Source organism: Caloenas nicobarica, chromosome 35, assembly GCF_036013445.1.
Source record: "Caloenas nicobarica isolate bCalNic1 chromosome 35, bCalNic1.hap1, whole genome shotgun sequence".
Taxonomy (NCBI): Eukaryota; Metazoa; Chordata; class Aves; order Columbiformes; family Columbidae; genus Caloenas; species Caloenas nicobarica.
The window spans coordinates 905060-916229 of NC_088279.1; the positions used below are offsets into that span (position 1 = coordinate 905060).

Consider the following 11170-nt stretch of genomic DNA (forward strand, 5'->3'; position numbering starts at 1 on the left):
TATCCTCACAACACCCAAGGATACGCAAATCCCTTCTGGAAGCCGCCGCACGCCCCGTAATTAATTAATTTTAAAATTTTTTTAAAAGTCCCGTTTGTTTTGGGACTTTTGTGCCTGAACCGCAATGATGAAGGATTAAAAAAACTGCCGAAAACAGGAAAAAAAGCACAAAAAAAGTAATAATTTTAATACAGCACATGTGGCCTCCCTGGTGGTCTAGTGGTTAGGATTCGGCGCTCTCACCGCCGCGGCCCGGGTTCGATTCCCGGTCAGGGAAGAATTATATTTTTTTGGGAAATAATTTTTTTTTTATTATAACCCCCTCTTAGAAAGATCCCCCAGCTCCTCTTTTTATTCCTGTACCTTCCCACGCGGCAAGATGTCCCCTCCAATGTGTCGTTTGTTACTCAGAAGTATTTACAATTTAAAATTTGAAATTTTTTTTTTTTTTTTTGGAGAAATTTTATTTAGCGAGAAATATTTATCCAAAGCTCCTAATCGTGCAAAAACCCGGGAGGAATGGAAAAGAAAGTATTTTTTAGGGGGAAAAATAAAAAAAATAAAGGGAGGAATAAAAAAATAAATTATCACCTAAATAAAAGAAAGAAAGGGGGCAAAAGTAGCTGTTTCTGCCCGGTTTCGAACCGGGGACCTTTCGCGTGTGAGGCGAACGTGATAACCACTACACTACAGAAACGCGCTGGGTTCGGTTTGCAAAATTCCAAAAAAAAAGGATTAAATGCGATTGAAAAAATAAAAGGATTCCGTAAAAGTGAAATTCGCCCTATTGCGCCCTTCCATGGAGGAAGAAAACACCGAATAAATCAATTTTTGCGGTGTGAACGCACAGTGCTGGGTGGTCTCGGCCGGAGGGAGAGGCGGAAAGGGGAAAATTAGATTTTTGGGGGGATTTTGCACAAAAACTGCACCTGTCAGGAGTGGGATTTGAACCCACGCCTCCATGCGGAGACCAGAATCCCCAACCTGCGGGAAGGCAGAACCTTGAGTCTGGCGCCTTAGACCACTCGGCCATCCTGACGGTGCCAAATTTGGGCCAGAAAATACAAAATAGCGACGCTAAAAAATTTATTTTACCCGAATTTATTTGCTTTTAATTCTCTTCCCGGCGGTGCCAAATTTGGGCCAGAAAATACAAAACAGCGACGCTAAAAAATTTATTTTACCCGAATTTATTTGCTTTTAATTCTCTTCCTGGCGGTGCCGAATTTGGGCCAGAAAATACAAAATAGCGACGCTAAAAAATTTATTTTACCCGAATTTATTTGCTTTTAATTCTCTTCCCGGCGGTGCCGAATTTGGGCCAGAAAATACAAAACAGCGACACTAAAAAATTTATTTTACCCGAATTTATTTGCTTTTAATTCTCTTCCCGGCGGTGCCGAATTTGGGCCAGAAAATGCAAAATAGCGACGCTAAAAAATTTATTTTACCCGAATTTATTTGCTTTTAATTCTCTTCCTGGCGGTGCCGAATTTGGGCCAGAAAAAGGCGAGATAGCGATGCTAAAAATCAACTTTTATTTGATTTTTTCTACAAATTTTATTTTTCCTCCTGGTGGTGCCGAATTCGGGCCGGAAAAAGAAGGCAAGACGGCGATGCTAAAAACAAATTTTTATTTTACCTTGGTTTAATTTGGGGTTTTATGGTGATTATCGGGGAGCACCGGGAGGTCGGGAATAATTTTCAGCTGAGTCATGGGGGAAAAAATTAATTAATCGCCCAACGTGGGGCTCGAACCCACGACCCTGAGATTAAGAGTCTCATGCTCTACCGACTGAGCTAGCCGGGCTCCCAAAAACCCCTTTTTTCTCCTCATTTTGGTGTGGGATTCTGGTGGTTTCACCCCCCGCCCAGAGTCCAGCGATGAGATTTTTGGCATTTACGTAAATTTTGGGGGAATTAAACGCGTCCCGCTTGGAGAAATAACAGCGGCGGGAAGGTGGAATTTCGCTTGAATTCGGGGAAAAAGCTGCTTTATTTTTTATTTTTGGTCCCAAAAAATGATGGTTAAAGATACAGCTGAGGGCACGGGGAGTCCCAAAGGGGGCGCAGCGCGTTTCTGTAGTGTAGTGGTTATCACGTTCGCCTCACACGCGAAAGGTCCCCGGTTCGAAACCGGGCAGAAACAGCCACAAATATTTTCATTTTTAATTCCTTTTTCATGTATTTTGCGGATCAATATTCCTCCAAATTCCGGAATGGCCGCGTTTGCAAAAAATACGTATTTAGGGCAAAAGGCGCAGGTGGGGGATTTGGAATTGCGTGTTAGTTTTTTTAAGAGAAATGTAGAAATCCAGCGGAGATGGGAGGGGATTTAGAAATTCAGTTTAATTTTGAGGATAAAATAATTTGAGGTTTCCCTGACCGGGAATCGAACCCGGGCCGCGGCGGTGAAAGCGCCGAATCCTGACCACTAGACCACCAGGGAGCTGGGTTTTGCCCAAATTTTACCGTTTTCATCGTTTTTCTCTGCAAAATTTCCCCCCCAAATTTCTTGTCTTCCATCAACCCGACAGGAGCCGCTTTGCCCCGGCCACGGAATTAACTCAAAAATAGCAAAATTAATTTCAACCAATATTGCAAAGAGAGAAAATACTTAAGAAATAATTAAAAATAATTAAAAATCGGTGTTTTGCCCCAAACCAGCTCTCCCTGGTGGTCTAGTGGTCAGGATCCGGCGCTTTCACCGCCGTGGCCCGGGTTCGATTCCCGGTCAGGGAAAGTCCGTCGAGAAACAGAGTAAATTCTTTAAAAATTATTAATTTTGCTCCGCGGCGTGTGGATGGCTACAAAAAAAAAAAGGCCATTTGGCAAAATTTGGGGGGAATTTTGAAAGAAAACCACCCCGTTTCTGTAGTGTAGTGGTTATCACGTTCGCCTAACACGCGAAAGGTCCCTGGTTCGAAACCAGGCAGAAACAGTAAATTTTTAGGACTTTTTGGGGGGTGATTTTAGAGTTTATTTCACACGCGGTGCAAAATTGCAAACTCACCCCGTTTCTGTAGTGTAGTGGTTATCACGTTCGCCTAACACGCGAAAGGTCCCTGGTTCGAAACCAGGCAGAAACAGTAAATTTTTAGGACTTTTTGGGGGGTGATTTTAGAGTTTATTTCACACGCGGTGCAAAAGTGCAAATCCAGCGCGTTTCTGTAGTGTAGTGGTTATCACGTTCGCCTCACACGCGAAAGGTCCCTGGTTCGAAACCAGGCAGAAACAGCAAATTTTTAGGACTTTTTTGGGGGGTGATTTTAGAGTTTATTTCACACGCGGTGCAAAAGTGCAAATCCAGCGCGTTTCTGTAGTGTAGTGGTTATCACGTTCGCCTCACACGCGAAAGGTCCCTGGTTCGAAACCAGGCAGAAACAGTAAATTTTTAGGACTTTTTTGGGGGGTGATTTTAGAGTTTATTTCACACGCGGTGCAAAATTGCAAACTCACCCCGTTTCTGTAGTGTAGTGGTTATCACGTTCGCCTCACACGCGAAAGGTCCCCGGTTCGAAACCGGGCAGAAACAGTGAATTTTAAAAATTTTTTTTTTCGTTCTCTAGTTCGCACATTTTCAAGAATTTCACCTAAAACGAGCTCCGGGAGACACGTGTGCGCGTTTCTGTAGTGTAGTGGTTATCACGTTCGCCTAACACGCGAAAGGTCCCTGGTTCGAAACCAGGCAGAAACACCTAATTTTAAGATTTTTTTTCCCCAATTCTCTGCCCAGCTGAGGGCGCTAATTAACATTAACGAGGGCGCTAATTAACAGTAACGACGCCGACCAGCCCCACCCCTGCCGATGGGCTATTTAAGCTCAAATCCTAGCAAATTTCACCTTTTTTGGTGCCCCCGCCCCTGCCGATGGGCTCTATTTAAGCTCAAATCCTGGCAAATTTCACCTTTTTTGGTGCCCCTGCCGATGGGCTCTATTTAAACTCAAATCCTGGCGAATTTCACTTTTTTTGATGCCCCGACCGCGGATTTTCCTGCTGCCCTCGCTCAGGTCCCGAACAGGTGGGAATTATCCAAAATCGGGGGTTATACGCAAAAAATAAATGGGATTTTTTTTTTTTTTTTCCCTGCTGCGTGGTGGTTTTGTTGCTGGGACGCTGCCGTTTCTTTTATTTAAGTATTAATTAAATCTTTTAAATATTTCTTGACTCTTCCTCTCGCTCAGGGGTGATTTTTTTTTTTTCCCGTCCTCATCTTGCGGCTCAGCTCAGTTCTTGGGTATTTTACCCAAAATAGACGATTCTGCTTTAAAAAAGAGATTTTTTTTTTTTTTTTTCCCTCCTCCCCCATGCATTTTTGTATTAATTCATCCCACGAATGAGCCAAAAAGAAGGAAAATCGGGCTTTTCAGCCCTGCTTTCCTGCTCCTACACGGAATTATTCGTTCTGGGGACGTGACCTGGAATCGCGGCCAAAACCTCGAGCTCCAAATTCGATTAAATTTGGGTCGTTAAATCTGTTTTTTCCCCGCTCGCCGCTGACCTACATCACTGCGGTTTTGCCGTTCGTATTTTCATTTTTTATTTCCGGAAATTCAGAGCCTGCAAGGGAAAAGGCAGCGGGAAAATACTTAAAAAATGAGGAAATTATTTGGAATTCTCACGAATCCCAAGGACTCGGTGGGTCGGGAGGATTTTACCGCTTGGCCGCGAAGGGAAAATGTGCGGAAATCCTCGCAAAATATTTTGCGCGCCCCATTTCTGGCGTTAGATTTGGGGGAAAAAGACCCGTTTTCGTCGTTCCCTGGTGGTCTAGTGGTCAGGATTCGGCGCTCTCACCGCCGCGGCCCGGGTTCGATTCCCGGTCAGGGAAGAATTAAATTTTATATATTTTAGAATTTCAAATTTTATTTTAATTTTTTTTAAAGAATTGTTTCATGGCGGCTGCACCACACGTATTCTACCACAGCCCGGCTAGCTCAGTCGGTAGAGCATGAGACTCTTAATCTCAGGGTCGTGGGTTCGAGCCCCACGCTGGGCGGTTGGTTTTGAAGAAGAAAAATTATTGATTTTTAATTTTCAATCCTGCCGAAAAGTTTGGGGCTGTTTCAGCGCTTTTTGGAGATGCAGCTCCTTCCCTTCCCCCCGCCTTTTTTCTTTATTTATTATTGCTTTATGCAGTTTTCGAGCCCCGCAAACCTCCCCAGATCAGAATGATAATAACAGTAATAATAATAGTAATAATTATAATAATAATTAAATGCAACCCCAGGTGAAGGGTGGGATGTTACCTGCTGGACCAAAAAGCCCGAAAAATCCCACATTTTTCAGTTTATAGCACCATACGGGGGAAAAAAAATAATACCTTATTTTCTTATATTTAACGCCGTATATTGGAGCACTGACTTATAGAATTATAGAATTGCAGAATTATAGAATTGCAGAATTATAGAATTGCAGAATTATAGAATTGCAGAATTATAATAGAATTGCAGAATTATAATAGAATTGCAGAATTATAATAGAATTGCAGAATTATAATAGAATTGCAGAATTATAATAGAATTGCAGAATTATAATAGAATTGCAGAATTATAATAGAATTGCAGAATTATAATAGAATTGCAGAATTATAATAGAATTGCAGAATTATAATAGAATTGCAGAATTATAATAGAATTGCAGAATTATAATAGAATTGCAGAATTATAATAGAATTGCAGAATTATAATAGAATTGCAGAATTATAATAGAATTGCAGAATTATTATAGAATTGCAGAATCACTGAAGTTGGAAGAAATGCTCAAGAACATTGAGTCCAAGCGTAATTTTTGTTGGGTTAAATCTATAAAATTGCGTTAAATCCATAAAATGCGCCTCTTTGGGTCTTTCCTTCAAGGTCAACCTTGGGTTGACTCCAACGTTGGGAGCCAGGGGGTGGATTTTCTCTGCAAAGAAAGGGAAATTAAAGGTCCCCAGAGCCGGTAATTAGCCGCGTAATTAATGATTGTAGATCCTGGCTCCGTGTTTGCCCAGCTGGGAGCAGGACCATTGTTTCCACCGAACAATGTCCCACCAAACAATTGATTTTCGAGGTCGTTCAGGTCCTGGATCAGCCCAGAGATAAAGGGATAAAGAGACGCGCGGATGCTCCGGCCTCGGAGAAGCGGAATCGGGTAAGAAACCCTTTTTTTGGGGTGTGTTTTTTTTGACTTTTCAACATCTTCGTTGCGCGTTTTTGCAGAAAAATTATCTCGATTTTTTAATACTCGTAGAATTGGGCGTTTTGCGAGGTCAGAACTGGGAAAAAAAGCAGAAATTGAATTTTTTTTTTCGAGGAGCCCGGCTAGCTCAGTCGGTAGAGCATGAGACTCTTAATCTCAGGGTCGTGGGTTCGAGCCCCACGTTGGGCGCTTGAATTTTTTGTTTTTCCCTTTATTTACCCAAACTTGCCTCTTTCTGGCGCTGTTTCTAAGCAGGAGGTGGAAGCGTCTTAAAAAAAAAATAAAGAAACGTGGAGGTTTTTGCTCGTAAAGTAATTTTATTCGCTTGGGAGATTTGTGCCTCGAAAGCGCGGCAATTAAAATTAATAGAGCGGAGAGGTGGGATTGTCTGATTTCAGCTTTGGGGGGTTGTTTAATAACGCGTTTCAATTTTCTCTGCTTGTTTTACACCAAAAGGGACCCCAGAAATATCTGCACTGGGAGGGTTTTGTCTGTGCTTTTGGGTTTGGTTGGGTGTTGTGGGTTTGTTTGGTTTGGGGTTCTTTGTGTGCGTCTTGGGTTTTCTCGTTTTCTTTTTTTTCCCCCCCTTTTTCTTTTCTTTTCCCCCTCCTTTTTCTTTTCTTTCCCCCCCCTTTTTCTTTTCTTTCCCCCCCCTTTTTCTTTTCTTTCCCCCCCCTTTTTCTTTTCTTTCCCCCCCCTTTTTCTTTTCTTTCCCCCCCCTTTTTCTTTTCTTTCCCCCCCTTTTTCTTTTCTTTCCCCCCCCCTTTTTCTTTTCTTTCCCCCCCCCTTTTTCTTTTCTTTCCCCCCCCCTTTTTCTTTTCTTTTCCCCCCCCTTTTTCTTTTCTTTCCCCCCCTTTTTCTTTTCTTTTTCCCCCCCTTTTTCTTTTCTCTTTTCCCCCCTTTTTCTTTTCTTTTTCCCCCCTTTTTCTTTTCTTTTTCCCCCCTTTTTCTTTTCTTTTTCCCCCCTTTTTCTTTTCTTTTTCCCCCCTTTTTCTTTTCTTTTCCCCCCTTTTTCTTTTCTTTTTCCCCCCTTTTTCTTTTCTTTTTCCCCCCTTTTTCTTTTCTTTTTCCCCCCTTTTCTTTTCTTTTCCCCCCTTTTTCTTTTCCTTCCCCCCCTTTTTCTTTTCCTTCCCCCCCTTTTTCTTTTCCTTCCCCCCCTTTTTCTTTCCTTTCCCCCCCCTTTTTCTTTTCTCTTTTCTCCCCCATCTATCCATTTCCCCCCGTCTCTGTTATTTATCCCCCCCCGTCTCTGTTATTTATCCCCCCCCGTCTCTATTATTTATCCCCCCCCATCTCTATTATTTATCCCCCCCCGTCTCTATTATTTATCCCCCCCCGTCTCTATTATTTATCCCCCCCCGTCTCTATTATTTATCCCCCCCCGTCTCTATTCTTTTATTCCCCCCCGTCTCTATTCTTTTATTCCCCCCCGTCTCTATTCTTTTATTCCCCCCCGTGTCTATTCTTTTATTCCCCCCCGTGTCTATTCTTTTATTCCCCCCCCGTCTCTATTCTTTTATTCCCCCCCCGTCTCTATTCTTTATTATTTCCCCCCCCGTCTCTATTCTTTATTATTTCCCCCCCCGTCTCTATTCTTTATTATTTCCCCCCCCGTCTCTATTCTTTATTATTTCCCCCCCCGTCTCTATTCTTTATTATTTCCCCCCCCGTCTCTATTCTTTATTATTTCCCCCCCCGTCTCTATTCTTTATTATTTCCCCCCCCGTCTCTATTCTTTATTATTTCCCCCCCCCGTCTCTATTCTTTATTATTTCCCCCCCCCGTCTCTATTCTTTATTATTTCCCCCCCCCGTCTCTATTCTTTATTATTTCCCCCCCCCGTCTCTATTCTTTATTATTTCCCCCCCCGTCTCTATTCTTTATTATTTCCCCCCCCGTCTCTATTCTTTATTATTTCCCCCCCCCGTCTCTATTCTTTATTATTTCCCCCCCCCGTCTCTATTCTTTATTATTTCCCCCCCCCGTCTCTATTCTTTATTATTTCCCCCCCCCGTCTCTATTCTTTATTATTTCCCCCCCGTCTCTATTCTTTATTATTTCCCCCCCCGTCTCTATTCTTTATTATTTCCCCCCCCGTCTCTATTCTTTATTATTTCCCCCCCCCGTCTCTATTCTTTATTATTTCCCCCCCCGTCTCTATTCTTTATTATTTCCCCCCCCCGTCTCTATTCTTTATTATTTCCCCCCCCCGTCTCTATTCTTTATTATTTCCCCCCCCGTCTCTATTCTTTATTATTTCCCCCCCCCGTCTCTATTCTTTATTATTTCCCCCCCCCGTCTCTATTCTTTATTATTTCCCCCCCCGTCTCTATTCTTTATTATTTCCCCCCCCCGTCTCTATTCTTTATTATTTCCCCCCCCCGTCTCTATTCTTTATTATTTCCCCCCCCCGTCTCTATTCTTTATTATTTCCCCCCCCCGTCTCTATTCTTTATTATTTCCCCCCCCCGTCTCTATTCTTTATTATTTCCCCCCCCCGTCTCTATTCTTTATTATTTCCCCCCCCGTCTCTATTCTTTATTATTTCCCCCCCGTCTCTATTCTTTATTATTTCCCCCCCCCGTCTCTATTCTTTATTATTTCCCCCCCCCGTCTCTATTCTTTATTATTTCCCCCCCCCATCTCTATTCTTTATTATTTCCCCCCCCGTCTCTATTCTTTATTATTTCCCCCCCCCGTCTCTATTCTTTATTATTTCCCCCCCCCGTCTCTATTCTTTATTATTTCCCCCCCCGTCTCTATTCTTTATTATTTCCCCCCCCCCGTCTCTATTCTTTATTATTTCCCCCCCCCCGTCTCTATTCTTTATTATTTCCCCCCCCCGTCTCTATTCTTTATTATTTCCCCCCCCCGTCTCTATTCTTTATTATTTCCCCCCCGTCTCTATTCTTTATTATTTCCCCCCCGTCTCTCTTGTTTCCCCTATTTTATTTTTTTCTCCGGGAAGGCCAATCACGGCGGAAACTCGTTACAGGGATTAATAAACCCCCGGAGTTGCACGCGTCCCAGGATGAAGGTTCTTTCTGTGGGTCTGACCCTTGTCCTGTGCGTCGCACTCGGTGAGCGGAGGGTCCCGGTGAAATCCCACCCAAATGGGCTTTAATAGTCATTAAGTACTAATTAAATTTACAATTAAAATCAATATTAATGTCAATATCAATAAAGGGCAGGGGGAAATATCCACATTTATTGTCTGTAGTCTGGGTTGGTCACCCAAGGCTGTGCGTTGGCCAAGGAGGTTGACGTGTCCAAGGGCTCTCGTTAGCGGGTCTTTAATTGGCATTAGGGGGTCTTTAATTGGCATTAGGGAGTCTTTGATTGGCATTAGGGAGTCTTTGATTGGCATTAGGGGGTCTTTAATTGGCATTAGGGGGTCTTTAATTGGCATTAGTGGGTCTTTAATTGACCTTAACCAATTTTTAATTGACATTAGTGGGTCTTTAATTGACCTTAACCAATTTTTAATTGACATTAGCGGGTCTTTAATTGACATTAGCGGGTCTTCAATTGACCTTAACCCATTTTTTATTGGCATTAGCGGGTCTTTAATTGACATTAGCGGGTCTTCAATTGACCTTAACCCATTTTTAATTGACATTAGCGGGTCTTTAATTGACATTAGCGGGTCTTTAATTGACATTAGCGGGTCTTTAATTGACCTTAACCAATTTTTAATTGACATTAGCGGGTCTTTAATTGACATTAGCGGGTCTTTAATTGACATTAGCGGGTCTTCAATTGACCTTAACCCATTTTTTATTGGCATTAGCGGGTCTTTAATTGGCATTAGCGGGTCTTTAATTGACATTAGCGGGTTTTTAATTAACGGCCGCTCCCCCGGTGGCCTCTTCATCCCCTCAGGGGTCTTCGAGGCCAAACTCTGAACGAAGGAACCCCAAATTCGTGGGGTTTTTGGCTCTTTTTCCTGCAGTTGAGGCCCTTCGGTGCAAGGTCTGTAAATACAAGATCCCGTTCGTCGGGTGTTTCCGGGGGGCGAACGAGACGACGTGCGAGCGGAGGGAAAAATGCGCCATCGTCAAAACTTCCCTGGGTGCGTCGGAACCTCCTCGTTCGGGGCAAATTAAACCGATTTTTGGAATTAACGGGGGGCGCCGGAATTAACGCGACGTGGGGAAGGGATAAAGCGAGGGGGCAAAATCCTTCTCTGGTTGAGGTTGCCCTACGTAGGGTGAAAAAAAAAAAGTCATTTTTAGATAAATTCTTCTCCTGAGGAAAATGTTATTTTTTTTGTGTGTGTGCACGCCTCATTTAGTGCTTTCTCTTAATTAAAACGAGCGAGGTGGGAATTAATTGGGGTGCGCGATTTAAGGGGCTCATTTCTCGCCTGGAATCGTAGAACGTCCCAGGTTGGAAGGACCCACAAGAGTCATCAAGTCCAACCTGGTAACTTCAATGTCAACCACTGCTGGGCTTTGATATTGATTTATTTTATTATATTTTTAATTATTTTTCTCTTCTTTTCTGGGTTTTCTATTCTTTCTGTTTTCTGCTTTTATTCTTTCTATTCTTTCTATTTTATGTTTTCTATTTTCTATGTTTTCTATTTATGGTTTTTATTCTTTTTGGTCTGTCTATGTTTTCTGGTTTATGTTTTGTCTTCTTTCCATGTTTTGTCTTCTTTCCATGTTTTGTCTTCTTTCCATGTTTTGTCTTCTTTCCATGTTTTGTCTTCTTTCCATGTTTTGTCTTCTTTCCATGTTTTGTCTTCTTTCCATGTTTTGTCTTCTTTCCATGTTTTGTCTTCTTTCCATGTTTTGTCTTCTTTCCATGTTTTGTCTTCTTTCCATGTTTTGTCTTCTTTCCATGTTTTGTCTTCTTTCCATGTTTTGTCTTCTTTCCATGTTTTGTCTTCTTTCCATGTTTTGTCTTCTTTCCATGTTGTGTCTTCTTTCCATGTTGTGTCTTCTTTCCATGTTGTGTCTTCTTTCCATGTTGTGTCTTCT

At 42.4% G+C, this 11170-nt stretch overlaps 16 non-coding genes across 16 annotated transcripts; 12 read left to right on the forward strand and 4 right to left on the reverse strand.

Moving 5' to 3' along the window:
* Positions 1-205: 205 nt before the first annotated feature.
* Positions 206-277, forward strand: TRNAE-CUC (transfer RNA glutamic acid (anticodon CUC)). Its single transcript has one exon. It is a non-coding gene; the product is annotated as a tRNA-Glu (tRNA).
* A 347-nt stretch (positions 278-624) lies between these two features.
* On the reverse strand, positions 625-697 carry TRNAV-CAC (transfer RNA valine (anticodon CAC)). The gene has a single exon. It is a non-coding gene; the product is annotated as a tRNA-Val (tRNA).
* Positions 698-930: 233 nt separating this feature from the next.
* On the reverse strand, positions 931-1039 carry TRNAL-CAA (transfer RNA leucine (anticodon CAA)). Its single transcript has 2 exons — positions 1002-1039; positions 931-976 (listed from the first exon to the last, which is right to left on the reverse strand). It is a non-coding gene; the product is annotated as a tRNA-Leu (tRNA).
* Positions 1040-1737: 698 nt separating this feature from the next.
* On the reverse strand, positions 1738-1810 carry TRNAK-CUU (transfer RNA lysine (anticodon CUU)). Its single transcript has one exon. It is a non-coding gene; the product is annotated as a tRNA-Lys (tRNA).
* Positions 1811-2076: 266 nt separating this feature from the next.
* On the forward strand, positions 2077-2149 carry TRNAV-CAC (transfer RNA valine (anticodon CAC)). Its single transcript has one exon. It is a non-coding gene; the product is annotated as a tRNA-Val (tRNA).
* Positions 2150-2377: 228 nt separating this feature from the next.
* TRNAE-UUC (transfer RNA glutamic acid (anticodon UUC)) lies at positions 2378-2449 on the reverse strand. Its single transcript has one exon. It is a non-coding gene; the product is annotated as a tRNA-Glu (tRNA).
* Positions 2450-2670: 221 nt separating this feature from the next.
* On the forward strand, positions 2671-2742 carry TRNAE-UUC (transfer RNA glutamic acid (anticodon UUC)). The gene has a single exon. It is a non-coding gene; the product is annotated as a tRNA-Glu (tRNA).
* Positions 2743-2868: 126 nt separating this feature from the next.
* On the forward strand, positions 2869-2941 carry TRNAV-AAC (transfer RNA valine (anticodon AAC)). The gene has a single exon. It is a non-coding gene; the product is annotated as a tRNA-Val (tRNA).
* A 75-nt stretch (positions 2942-3016) lies between these two features.
* TRNAV-AAC (transfer RNA valine (anticodon AAC)) lies at positions 3017-3089 on the forward strand. Its single transcript has one exon. It is a non-coding gene; the product is annotated as a tRNA-Val (tRNA).
* A 75-nt stretch (positions 3090-3164) lies between these two features.
* On the forward strand, positions 3165-3237 carry TRNAV-CAC (transfer RNA valine (anticodon CAC)). Its single transcript has one exon. It is a non-coding gene; the product is annotated as a tRNA-Val (tRNA).
* Positions 3238-3313: 76 nt separating this feature from the next.
* TRNAV-CAC (transfer RNA valine (anticodon CAC)) lies at positions 3314-3386 on the forward strand. The gene has a single exon. It is a non-coding gene; the product is annotated as a tRNA-Val (tRNA).
* Positions 3387-3462: 76 nt separating this feature from the next.
* Positions 3463-3535, forward strand: TRNAV-CAC (transfer RNA valine (anticodon CAC)). The gene has a single exon. It is a non-coding gene; the product is annotated as a tRNA-Val (tRNA).
* An 89-nt stretch (positions 3536-3624) lies between these two features.
* On the forward strand, positions 3625-3697 carry TRNAV-AAC (transfer RNA valine (anticodon AAC)). Its single transcript has one exon. It is a non-coding gene; the product is annotated as a tRNA-Val (tRNA).
* A 1064-nt stretch (positions 3698-4761) lies between these two features.
* Positions 4762-4833, forward strand: TRNAE-CUC (transfer RNA glutamic acid (anticodon CUC)). The gene has a single exon. It is a non-coding gene; the product is annotated as a tRNA-Glu (tRNA).
* Positions 4834-4928: 95 nt separating this feature from the next.
* TRNAK-CUU (transfer RNA lysine (anticodon CUU)) lies at positions 4929-5001 on the forward strand. The gene has a single exon. It is a non-coding gene; the product is annotated as a tRNA-Lys (tRNA).
* A 1300-nt stretch (positions 5002-6301) lies between these two features.
* Positions 6302-6374, forward strand: TRNAK-CUU (transfer RNA lysine (anticodon CUU)). The gene has a single exon. It is a non-coding gene; the product is annotated as a tRNA-Lys (tRNA).
* The last annotated feature ends 4796 nt before the right edge of the window (positions 6375-11170 follow it).